Below are 12,945 nucleotides of genomic sequence, written 5' to 3'. Positions count from 1 at the left end.
AGCATAGTTCACCACTGTCTGCTTCTGAAATCATGGATACATGGTCTCCAACAATCAGAAATATAGAAAATCATTCCTTTTTTCAAAAGGGCCAATCCATGAATTGACTCTATTTCTTCCTTACGGTGAGGAGTCCATTTTCAGTGGTCTTCTATATTTCTGTTTGTGTTGTAAAGAGGCACTGACAACTTTTGCCCCAGACTACTTTTTCAAGGATGTTTGTGTGGAAAACAGTTTTGAAAGATAGAAAATGATGTCTCCTTCTAAAGCTGCTGCTGCTGCTGCTAAGTCACATCAGTCGTGTCCGACTCTGTGTGACCCCATAGCAGCCCACCAGGCTCAGCCTCCTTCTAAAGCAGAAGGTAGATTTGTTTCCTGACAGGATGGTAAGGTTTCTAGTGAATGTTTTAGCGAAAACTGACCTGGTAGACAAGAGATACCAGAGAACTAACCTGCAGAGGGAAGGAACCTAGTAAGAACTGAACTTATTTGTACTGCAAATCCCAGCAGGTTTCAGGAACTGGAGGCTGCAGGTACATTTGAAGGCAAAGTGTAGAGTTGAGCTGAAAACAGGAGAAATGGTTGAAAGTCTGTATCTTAATAAAATAGTATCCCAGACCTCGTCCCCAGCCTAAGACCTGGGACACCTCTCAGTGCTAAGAGATAAGCTGCCATCTGAAGACAGGAGGTGAAATGAACATTTTCATAATGAAAGGTGACATCCCTGGCGCTCTTGCTTTGTCCCTCTCACAGAACACGAGCAGACAGGTTTACACTCTGGGCTGGTTGTTCTCTGTTAGGCTCTCCTGACCCGTTACCACTCTCTGCCCTGCCCTGGGAAGATAACCTCTAGGGACTGCCTCACCTTGGCTTCCATTTGGAATCAGTCAGTGAGAGGAACCACCAGAACAAAAGGTAGAAGGAGAGAGAAACTGGGCTATTTATTCTACTCCCCCCGACTCCCACAATTTTTTCTTGGCAGTGGCTGCACTCCTCTGCTTTCACACATAGTCACTGTTGGGTGTACTCTCACACGCTGTTACAGATCTTGCCCAGTTCCAGAATGCTTTTCCTTCCCCTCCCCTCTTTAGGTCTAGAAGGAGATAAAGGCTTCCAATTGGTTTTAGTCCTTGGGTATTCCACCATCCCTTGATGGTTTCTGTTGGTAAAGATTCCCTTCATTAAATTCTCTTCAAGGGACCCTTCTATTACTCTCAATTACCCCCATTGAGTGATCCATCTGCTTCATACAGGTCCAAACAGATACATATTCCACAGAAATTTTGCAGGATTTCTCGACTGGATCTGAACAACCCCAAGATAAGAACTTTCGATGTTTGTGTGTAAACAAAAGGAAACAATGTGAATTAATGCCCAGAGGCATGAAAAGACTCATGTATTAATAGTTCCAGGAACTATTAATACAAGTGTTACTAGGTATTATGTGTGAACTGAGGAGTGATTAGAGAGGAGGCTTAAAAGCAGACAAATGCCAACTCACAGATATCTTTTTTTTTAAATTTTTTTAAAATTGAAGGATAATGGCTTTATAGAATTTTGTTGTTTTCTGTCAAACCTCAACATGAATCAGCCATAGGTATACATATATCCCCTCCCTTTGAACCTCCCTCCCAGGTTGATACAGAGCCCCTGTTTGAGTTTCCTGAGCCATACAGCAAATCCCGTTGACTACCTATTTTACATATGGTAATATAAGTTTCCATGTTACTCTTTCCATACATCTCACCCTCTCCTCCCATCTCCCCATGTCCATAAGTCTATTCTCTATGTCTGTTTCTCTATTGCTGCCCTGTAAATAAATTCTTCAGTATTTTTCTAGATTCCGTATATAAGAGTTAGAATACGATATTTTTCTCTTTCTGACTCACTTCACAGGTATCTTTTAAGCCACATCAAAGAGCTTGGACTTTACCCTGTAGGCTCTTGGGAGGTAATAAAGGATTTCAAATTTGAGTTTTAAATCAATCAAGCTGGAGGCAGTATGAAGGAAAATTTTGAGATGGGCAAGGCTGTAAAATGGTTAACAGGACAGAGACAACTGCAATAGTTTCAGTGAAAAATATTGAAGGCTCTAACTCACAAAGTGGCAGAAGAATGTAGGAAATGGACAGGCAATTAGTGGCCATTTGAAACTGGGAGTCAGAAAAAGGAAATAAAGGGTAGGGGGGAATCCAGAATGACTTTTGGGTTCTGATTTGTTCAGGTGTCAAGTCATGTCCGACCCTTTGTGACACCACGGACTGCAGTATGCCAGGTTTTTCTGTCTTCCACTGTCTTCTGTCTCCCGGAGTTTGCTCAAATTTATGGTGATTGAGTTGGTGATACTATCTAACCATTTCATCCTCTGCCACCATTCTCTTTCCTTCAATCTTTCCCAGCATCAGAGTCTTTTCCAATGAGTCAGCTCTTCTCATCAAGTAGCTGAGAAATGGAGTATTTCCTGCCATGTCAATAAACAAGAATACCACAGCCATCAGCAATTACAGCCGTCACCAGGTCCAAGTTTTCTCTGCTCACCGCACAATGAATCCAAGAGATGAGGGGCTGAGGCAAGGAAGAGACTTTATTCGGGGAGCCAGCTGACCAAGAAGATGGCAGGCTAATGCCTCAAAATAACCATCTTATTGGGGTCATCAAGATGGGGGAAGTGAGGAAGCAAGGTGAAAAGGCCATTAATCTTGCAAACATCTCCTAGAATGGCTAGCCTCAGGCAAGGGATGTATTAATTTCTTCTTTCCTGCCACCTACAGGTGGACAGGGTTCTGAACAAAGGCACTGTAATTTAACAGTCAGGCTGAGGGGCAGGATTCTCTGAGGCAGGCCATTTTGTATGATTATAATAAGAAAAGCAACAGAAAGCAAGTCAAAGAAACAGTTCCAACATGGAGTCAGAATTGGCTTCTTTTCTGCAACACAGCCACTCCATACAGCGAGCAACTGAGGAAAAACACAAGATACCTCAGATAGCTGAGATGCATATGAAAGGAATGTTTTCAGTGAGCCCAGACTCTCGCATCTTCTTATGTACAGAAAAGTGCTAAATTCCTTAACTTGAGGTATCTGGTTTTCTTTAATTCACAAAAATACTTTTGATGTTCAGACTTCCTACCCTTTGTTGCAAACTTCTATATAATCTGACTCCTCCCCACTTCCTGCCTTCTTAGAGCAGTCCTCTCAGGATTACTCGAGATGAGGTCTCTCACGCTTGAAGTCCAAAAAATTCCCACTGAATAAAACATAATTCTCAACTTTTAGGTTGTGACTGTTTTTAAACCGACATGGTCAAAGTATTGGAGCTTTGGCTTCAGCATCAGTCCTTCTATTGGATATTTAGGGTTGATATCTTTTAGGATTGACAGGTTTGATCTCCTTGCAGTCCAGGAGACTCCCAAGAGTCTTCTCCAGCACCACAGCTAGAAAGCATCAATTCCTTGGCGCTCAGCCTTCAAGGTCCACCTCTCACATCCGTACATCGACTACTGGAAAAACCATAGCTTTGACTATACTCACCCTTGTCAGCAAAGTGATGTTTCTGTTTTTTAATATGCTGTCTAGGTTTGTCATAGCTTTCCTTCCAAGGAACAAGTGACTTTTGCTTTCATTGTTTCAGTCACTGTCCACAGTGATTTTGGAGCCCAACGTGTCACTGCAGGGGCTTTTCGGGTGGTGCAGCTGGTAAAGAACCTGCCTACAAATGCAGGAGACATAAGAAACATGGGTGTCACTGCAGTGGATAAACACTCTTTCAGTGAAATAAAGAGCAGAGGAGAAGAGAGTTTAAGATTGGGATTTACTGAGGGGAAGCCTGGGGTGGAGGAAAGGAGGGGGATGCAGAAGAGTGAAGGGAAGAAGATTGATGCAGTCATATTATGAATATGTTGGACTTAAAATACCTGTGGGAAATCTAACCACAAGAAAAGAGCTTCCCTTCAATCTACTCAACCTGGTCACTGTGGAAGACCCTGGACTCTTGAGTTTGCCTCTCTCCTTAACCTGGGAAGCCAGGCGCAAAACCACAGGAAAAAAGGCAGATAAAGTTGCCTTTAACCTTAAAGAAGTAGGCGAGACCAGAATAAAAGGCTACCAGTGCAACCACCTATTTAACCACATGACGGCATAAGAGCTAAGAAGAGCCCTAGTTAGACCCTCCTTCACTGGGCAAAAGTGAAACTGAAGTCACTTAGTCGTGTCAGACTCTTTGTGACCCCATGGACTGTAATCTATCAGGCTCCTCCGAGCGTGGGATTTTCCAGGCAAAAATGCTGGAGTGGGTTGCCATTTTCTTCTCCAGGGGATTTTCCCGACCCAGGGGTCAAACCTGCGTCTCCTGCATTGCAGGCAGACACTTTTACTGTCTGAGCCACCAGGGAAGATGGTGGCTGGGCAAAGCTATCACTTATGCTGTGGTATATTTTGTTTGTTTTTGTTACTATGGAAGAGATGATATTCCTTCATCCCCAATATGTTTCCTAGGAATAATCTCAGCAGGGGTAGGAGATGAAAGCTGAAGGATTAGAGTTAGATAGATTTGGGGCATTTCCTCAAAGACTGGGAAGGGACTGGGATATTGTGGTTTCAGATGACAGAATTAGGCCAAGTTGTTTTCAAGTTAGCCACTATTTAGAAAAAGAGATATTTGACAGAATATAGTAGGAAGCAGGGTTGGGAAAATCAAACCATTTTCTATTTAACTGCTAATAATCTGAGACTCTTTAATAAATTGGTTTCATTTTTATCTTTTACTTCAAGTTTAGTGTAGTGTCTATACCTATTAGTATGAACTGACAAAAGAGGAACACAATGCAGCCTATAAAATTCATGCATGCAGGCTTAGTCGCTCAGTCACGTCTGACTCTGTGACCCCACGGACTATAGCCCACCAGTCTCCTCTGTCCATGGGGATTCTCCAGGCAAGAATAATGGAGTGGGTTGCCATGCCCTTCTCCAGGGGATCTTCCCAACCCAGGGATCAAACCCAGGTCTCTCACATTGCAGGTGGATTCTTTACCATCTGAACCACCAGGGAAGCCCAAGAATACTGGAATGGGCAGCCTATCCCTTCTCCAGGAGATCTTCCCAACCCAGGAATTGAACTGGGGTCTCCTGAATTGCAGGCAGATTCTTTACCAGCTGATCTACCAGGGAAGCCATCATATTAAATCATAGACACCTCACTTCACATTTATCTATAACTAAAATACTGGTTATAATAAGTATTACAGACAGAGTTAGTACCATCAGGCTTCTCATGTTACCCTAACCTCAGCCTAAAACCAGCTGGACTATCCATATCAATCACTGGTCCTATGGTGATTGCAGCCATGAAATTAAAAGACACTTACTTCTTGGAAGGAAAATTATGACCAACCCAGATAGCATATTAAAAAGCAGAGATATTACTTTGCCAACAAAGGTCTGTCTAGTCAAGGCTATGGTTTTTCCAGTGGTCATGTATGGATGTGAGAGTTGGACTGTGAAGAAAGCTGAGTGCCAAAGAATTGATGCTTTTGAACTGTGGTGTTGGAGAAGACTCTTGAGAGTCCCTTGGGCTTCAAGGAGATCCAACCAGTCCATCCTAAAGGAGATCAGTCCTGGGTGTTCATTGGAAGGACTGATGCTGAGGCTGAAACTCCAATACTTTGGCCACCTCATGTGAAGAGTTGACTCATTAGAAAAGACTCTGATGCTGGGAGGGATTGGGGGCAGGAAAAGAAGGGGATGACAGAGGATGAGATGGCTGGATGGCATCACCGACTCTATGGACATGAGTCTGAGTGAACTCCGGGAGTTGGTGATGGACAGGGAGGCCTGGCGTGCTACGATTCATGGGGTCACAAAGAGCTGGACACGACTGAGCGACTGAACTGAACTGAACTAAAACTTTAGGGACACCTAGGAAGGCCCCTATCTCTGATACTCCAAGATCTCACGTGCTTACCATTCAGCCTTCCAATTTTATTTGCTTAACTCCTATTTTCATTCTTATCCCAAAGAAAGGTAATGCCAAAGAAAGTTTAAACTAACGCAAATTGTACTCATCTCACGTGCTAGCAAAATAATACTCAAAATTCTCCAAACCAGGTTTCAATAGTATGTGAACCGAGAACTTCCAGATGTTCAAGCTGGATTTAGAAAAGGCAGAGGAATCAGAGATCAAATTGCCAACATCCACTAGATCATCGAAAAACCAAGAGAGTTCTAGAAAAACATCTATTTCTGCTTTATTGACTACAAAGCCCTTGACTGTGTAGGTCACAACAAACTGTGGAAAATTTTTAAAGAGATGGGAATACCAGACTACCTGATCTGCCTCTTGAGAAATCTGTATGCAGGTCAGGAAGCAACAGTGGTATATTTACTTGGCCATGAAAAATGATGAAAATAATGCCATCTGCAGAAATATGGATGGACCTAGAGATTACCGTACTAAGTGAAGTAAGTCAGACAGAAAAAGAAAATTTCATGATTGCCGGGAGCTGGCATGAGGAGTCCCGCCCGTGGCAAAGGTCATGAGGTTCACGGGCCCGACAGGCAAAGGAGAGTCAGGCCTTAAGGGAGCCTCGCTGGATCTGCCCCAAAACCAGAGTCTGCCTGCCTTACTGCATTGTGCTTTTCGCCTACTCTTCTGACATTATATGGGGGGCTATCCCCCACCACCTCTCTCTGAAAAGGAGTTAACTTAGGACTCCAGTTAATAAATCTCCTGGGCGTGACAAGGGTGTTTCAGTCCAAAATCCTCTCTGCTGGCACACTAGCTTGTGTGACAGGATTATCTACACTCCTGCTACTAGTACTTTACAACCTCTCAACCATAAACAGCACAGAGAGTTTGGAGTATTTTGACAGTCTTAGTTAGCATAGGGTTTTTCTAAAGATAAAAATCATGTTGGTGAAGGGTTTCATTGCTGAGTTAATGACTGCCGCCAGGCCTCCATATCCTTAGGCACCTGGGAGTATGTTAATCGATGTAACTGGAATGTAGAAAAAGAAATATAGTAGTTTTGATGTTAGCAATACTAGACCTTGGAGTTAATGAATTTTCTCTTTTGTTATAGATCACTGTATTCCTCTTTCTTTGTTATAGATCATTGTGTCCTTGCTGTATAAAAATGTAACTTTATCACTATCTTAAGACTAAATAGATCTTAAGGGGAAACAAGTTTTCTGATCGATTAATTTTTATCAACAGAAAGAAAGGTGGGGCCATAAAATGTTAATCGGTCTCCAGACCAGAAGATATTGTGAACAAACCCTTGTAAGAACAGACCCTTGTAAGAATAAAGATATGCTAAGAACACATTTATCTCTATGTACAACTAAAAGTATAAAAGTGGACCTGGAAAATAAAGAAACGGACCAGATCCTGGAAAGACTGGTTTCCCCCGTGTTGTCTTTTTCATTTTCTGGCTGAATTCCCATCTGGAGCGTGGAGGCTCACCATGTCTACTTACTTGCCTTGGCTTCTAAGACCCACGTGAGAGGGAGCCCAAGGCAGGGCACCCTCTGCTATTCAAGCAGGCGCTGGTGGCCTACATAGGTGGTGCAAACTCCTTGTCTTGGAGTTTTATTGGTTTTCCGCATAAACCAAGTTATTCAGCATCTTCACTTATTTTCCTACTACACTATTTCTTTATAATCTCCCTCCATATCTTTATTTAAGCAATTAATTCCTCAGATGCCAATGCCATCCATGCTTTGAATTCCCTGGATCCACCGGGGCTAGGCCCCGGCACATGATATTGCTTATATGTGGAATCTTAAAAAAAAAAAAGAAATGAACTTAAACACAAAACAGAAATAGACTTACAGACATAGAAAACAAACTTATGGTTACAAAAGGGGAAGTGGGGGAGGGATAAATTAGGAATTAAGATGAAATATACACACTATTACATATAAAATAGATAATCAACAAGGACCTTCTATATAGCACAAAGAACTATACTCAGTATTTTGTAATAACCTTTAAAGGGAAAGAATCTGAATATATATATGTAAAGAATATATATTTAAAGAATACACACACACACACACACACACACACACACACACACAAGAATGAAATTGGATCACTATTGTCAGGACCAGCCCAACAATGAACTGACCTGAGGGAGCGGTGCCACAGAAGAATAAAGAAAAACAAGACTCAGAAATAAGGTGGGGATCAGGGGGCTGATGCCATTCGCAGGCCAAAGCCCAGATCCTAATCCTTGCATGCTTTTTATTGCTAACATCTACTTTCTTGTATGTGTTCTAGAGATATCTGTTTTTTACAATCTCAGATCAGGGATACAGATATACAATGCACAGTCCTCAATGTCAAACCTTCAGGCCTTTCATGACTCTGTTTAGCCCTTTAGCTAGTGACGACCTTTCTTAGCAACTCCCTCAAGGCTCTGGTTACAGGAACAGTCACTAACGGTTTTCCATCAGTCACATCAGTTCTTCAACATCTTGTTTTCAAGATGTTTTTCCATGATGTACTTTTTCTTGCTCCCAGCCTTTCACCTGGGGGTGATGAGAAAGTCACTCTTATTTTTCAGAGCCCTGTTAATTATAGTACAGGCCTGTGCATAGCATATTCCCTACACACTATCTCACACTAAATACAAAAATTAACTCAAATGGTTAAAGACTTGAACATTAGACCTGAAACCATATAACTTCTAGAAGAAAACAAGCAGTAAGCTCCTTGGCACTGGTCTTGACAATGATTTTTTTTGGATTTGACACCAAAAGAAAAGGCAACAAAAGGAAAAATAAACAAGTGGGACTATATAAAACTAAAAAGCTTTTGCACAGCAAAGAAAACCATCAAGAAAATGAGAAAGCAACCTATAGAATGGGAAAAAATACTTATAAATCATATACCTGATAAAGGGTCAATTTCCAAAATATATGAAGAACTTAGCTCAATAGTGAAACAATATGATTTTTAAATTAGCAGAAAAACTGAATAGACATTTTTCTAAAGAAGACAAAGAAATGGCTGATAAATATAGGGAAAAGTACTCAACATCACTAATCCTTAGAGAAATGAAAATTTAGACCACAGTGAGCTATCATGCCACTTATGTTAGGAAGATTGTCATGGAACTTCCCTGGTGGTCCAGTGGTTAAGACTGTGTGTTCCACTGCAGAAGGCACAAGTTCAATCCCTGGCTGGGGAATTAAGATCCCACAGCCGCATAGTGCAGCCAAAAAAAGAAAAGAATGAATGATTGTCATAAAGAAGATGAGAGATAACAAGTGTTGTGGAGAAGGAAATGGCAACCCACTCCAGTATTCTTGCCTGGAGTATTCCATAGATGGAGGAGCCTGGCGGGTTACACTCCATGGGGTCGCAAGAGTTGGATGGGATTCAGCGACTAACACAACATACTAACAAGTGTTGACAAGGATGTGGAGAACCCTTGTGCATTCTTGGTGGGAATGTAAATTGGTACAGCCACTATAGAAAACTACGGAGTTTTCTCAAAAATTTAAAATTAGAACTAGGATATGATCCAGCAATTCTACTGTTGGGTATTTAACCCAATAAAAAGAAAACTAAGATATTTGTACCCCGATGTTCATTGCAGCATTATTTACAACAGCCAAGGCATGAAAAGAATGTAAGCATCCACTGATGGATGAATCAATAAAGAAAACGTGGTGTGTGTGTGTGTGTATATATATATATATATATATATATATATATATATATATACTCACAATGGAATATTATTCAGCTGTGAAAGAGAAGGCTATCTTGCCATTTGCAACATGGGTGGAGCTGAAGGGCATTATGCTAAGTGAAATGTCAGACAGAGAAAGACAAACACTGCATAGTCTTACAATTAATAATGAAATTTTAAACACACAGAACAGGTTGGTGGTTCCCAGAGGATGGGTCAAATTTGGGCAAATGGATGAAGGTAGTCAAAAGGTATAAACTTTCAGTTATAAAATAAAGACGTCCGGTGGGTGGGTGTAATGCAAAACATGATGACTACAGTTAAAAATATTGAATTGTATATTTTAAAGTTGTTAAGAAGGTAGATCTTACAAGTTCTTATTCCAAGAAAAACAAAATTGTTTCTATCTGTCTTAATGGATGTTAACTAGACATAGTATGGTGATCATTTTGCAATACATACAAATTCAAATCATTACACTGTATATTTGAAACTAATACAATTTTGTTGTTGTTCACTGCTCGTTCATATCTGACTCTTTGCAACCCCATGGACTGAAGCATGCCAGGCCTCTCTGTCCCTCACCATCTCCCGAAGTTTGCCCAAGTTCACGTCCATGGCATTGGTAATGCCATCCAGCCATCTCATCCTCTGATGCCCTCTTCTTCTGCCCTCAATCTTTTATATACTAATATAACATTATGTTAATTATATCTCAGTTTAAAAAAAAATTAAGCCTTTGAGCCAAAGTGTGTTCTTCCCATGGCCAACGTATTGGAATTCAGGACCTGCCCATTTTGGCCTACCCGAGATCTCCTGACAGGTTACCCCAAAACTCCCTACTGTGTTAGCCAACACTTGAGAAACCTATATGCAGGTCAGGAAGCAACAGTTAGAACTGGACATGGAACAACAGACTGGTTCCAAATAGGAAAAGGAGTACGTCAAGGCTGTATATTGTCACCCTGCTTATTTGACTTTTATGCAGAGTACATCATGAGAAACGCTGGGCTGGAAGAATCACAAGCTGGCATCAAGATTGCCGGGAGAAATATCAATAACCTCAGACATGCAGATGACACCACCCTTATGGCAGAAAGTGAAGAGGAACTAAAAAGCCTCTTGATGAAAGTGAAAGAGGAGAGTGAAAAAGTTGGCTTAAAGCTCAACATTCAGAAAACGAAGATCATGGCATCTGGTCCCATCACTTCATGGGAAATATATGGGGAAATAGTGGAAAGAGTGTCAGACTTTATTTTTTTGGGCTCCAAAATCACTGCAGATGGTGACTGCAGCCATGAAATTAAAAGACACTTACTCCTTGGAAGGAAAGTTATGACCAACCTAGATAGCATATTGAAAAGCAGAGACATTACTTTGCCAACAAAGGTCTATCTAGTCAAGGCTATGGTTTTTCCAGTGGTCATGTATGGATGTGAGAGTTGGACTGTGAAGAAAGCTGAGCACCAAAGAATTGATGCTTTTGAACTGTGGTGTTGGAGAAGACTCTTGAGAGTCCCTTGGATTGCAAGGAGATCCAACCAGTCCATTCTGAAAGAGATCAGCCCTGGGATTTCTTTGGAAGGAATGATGCTAAAGCTGAAACTCCAGTATTTTGGCCACCTCATGAGAAGAGTTGACTCATTGGAAAAGACTCTGATGCTAGGAGGTTTGGGGGGCAGGAGAAGGGGACGACAGAGGATGAGATGGCTGGATGGCATCACTGACTCGATGGACGTGAGTCTGAGTGAACTCCAGGAGTTGGTGATGGACAGGGAGGCCTGGCGTGCTGCGATTCACGTGGTCGCAAAGAGTCGGTCACGACTGAGCGACTGAACTGAACTGATTGCAAGTATAACTTTGCATTTAGTCCACTATCCCCTCCAGAACAAAACGTTCCTTCTCGGCCGCAAATATCTGACGGCCACAGAAATCTTAAAAGCTCTCTTAAACATACTCAGAAAGCTAATTCCTCACACTTGGAAGCAACAAATAAACAAAAGCTATTACCGTTCTCACACAGAGAAAGAGAGGTGAGAAGGACCAAACTTAAAACGCGCAGTAGCCCGTCTAACGTCTGACGTAGGCCTTCCTGCCGCAGAGCATTTCGGGAAGAGCCGCGAAACGCGAAGCTGGCGCTCCTCTGAAGAAGAAACAAAGTCCAAGGACGACTAGAGGTGCCTGCCCAGTACCTGTCGCAGCTTGGCGTCACCCAGTTTTTGTGGAAACAGCATTGCCCACGCGGAGCGGGAAGGGCCCCCAAGCTTCCGGGTTCCCAGTGAGACGCACGGTGACGCAATTCCTGAGCGCGCCAATCCCGGGCTGGCTGAGAGGGCGGGCTCTTCAAATTTGAATTCCCTAATAGTTCTCGTGTTAGGGAATCTCACGGAGAAGGTGAGCATCGCCAGGGGTTCGGCCGCTGAGGGGTGGGGCCGACTTGGGCCAGAGGCGCGATCTTAGGGCGCCCGGGTTCCCCACTGCCTAGAAGCCGAGCCCAGACTGCTGCCCGGCCACGCTCTTCACCCAAGGTACTGCCTCCCCGACCCTCTACCCTAGCTTCTGCCTCCGGTCCCTCTGGCGCCGCGAGTCCCAGCGCCTTCAGCTTTCTGGGCTCTCGCGGACTTCAGTACGTTTTTGTCTTCGGCTGCGGTATCACGACCACTCGTTCATTCGGTGTGTATTTGTTGCGTGTCTGCTGTATTTATCAAGAGAGCAGACCTCTTTCCCTCTGATTTCGTTTCAGTGGTGAGCTCTCTAGGCTTTTGTTCTAAAATCACTTCCAGAAAAAAAAAATTAGATTACCAAGTAGGAATATTGTGTGCGTCACTGTCCGATTCTTCACCTTGGAACCCAGGATCCACAGAGCTAAAGAAACAATTTATCCATCTAGCTTGTGTTTTCTTCTGATTAAATTACATGTTGCAAACATTTTCAGATGTAAATAAGATTATTTAGGAAACGGGAGGCCCCTTCATCTCTCTCTACAAAGATAAGTGCTATTAACAATTTTTACAATATCTTAATTACAGATTTTTTTCCCCCTTTGTGTATACTCCTGTTTTTTTTTTTTAAACAGAAATTCAATCGTACGTCCTGTTCTGCTACTTTTTAAATTTAGTATATTCCAGCTACTTTCTATGTCAGTGTATGTGTGTGTCTGTATGTATATCTTTTTATTGAATACATAGAATTCAGTTATATGGATGACAAAAGCAGAATTTTGTCCCATATTGATAGACGTCTAGGT

General features: G+C 42.2%; 1 protein-coding gene and 1 long non-coding RNA gene across 9 annotated transcripts in view; one reads left to right on the top strand and one right to left on the bottom strand.

Moving 5' to 3' along the window:
- The window catches only part of LOC138423206 (uncharacterized), a 55,448-nt gene extending 43,455 nt beyond the window's left edge, over positions 1-11,993 (bottom strand). Inside the window, exons 1-3 of one of the 6 annotated variants that reach the window (XR_011250174.1) lie at positions 11,891-11,993; positions 3,532-3,709; positions 453-563 (exon numbers count right to left, since the gene is read on the bottom strand). This is a non-coding gene — a long non-coding RNA (uncharacterized lncRNA). Of the gene's footprint in view, positions 1-452; positions 564-3,531; positions 3,710-11,708 lie in introns of all 6 variants that reach the window. The other 5 variants (XR_011250175.1, XR_011250172.1, XR_011250177.1 and 2 more) reach the window with 5 other exon arrangements.
- Positions 11,994-12,011: 18 nt separating this feature from the next.
- MIS18BP1 (MIS18 binding protein 1) overlaps positions 12,012-12,945 on the top strand; it is a 45,198-nt gene continuing 44,264 nt past the window's right edge. Inside the window, exon 1 of one of the 3 annotated variants that reach the window (XM_069558819.1) lies at positions 12,012-12,226. The gene's annotated coding sequence lies outside the window, so the exon portion shown is untranslated. Of the gene's footprint in view, positions 12,372-12,945 lie in introns of all 3 variants that reach the window. The other 2 variants (XM_069558818.1, XM_069558820.1) reach the window with 2 other exon arrangements.

Source organism: Ovis canadensis, chromosome 18 (genome assembly GCF_042477335.2).
Source record: "Ovis canadensis isolate MfBH-ARS-UI-01 breed Bighorn chromosome 18, ARS-UI_OviCan_v2, whole genome shotgun sequence".
Classification (NCBI taxonomy): domain Eukaryota; kingdom Metazoa; phylum Chordata; class Mammalia; order Artiodactyla; family Bovidae; genus Ovis; species Ovis canadensis.
Note: the sequence above shows the minus strand (reverse complement) of the source record. Positions and strands in the feature narration are given on the sequence as shown.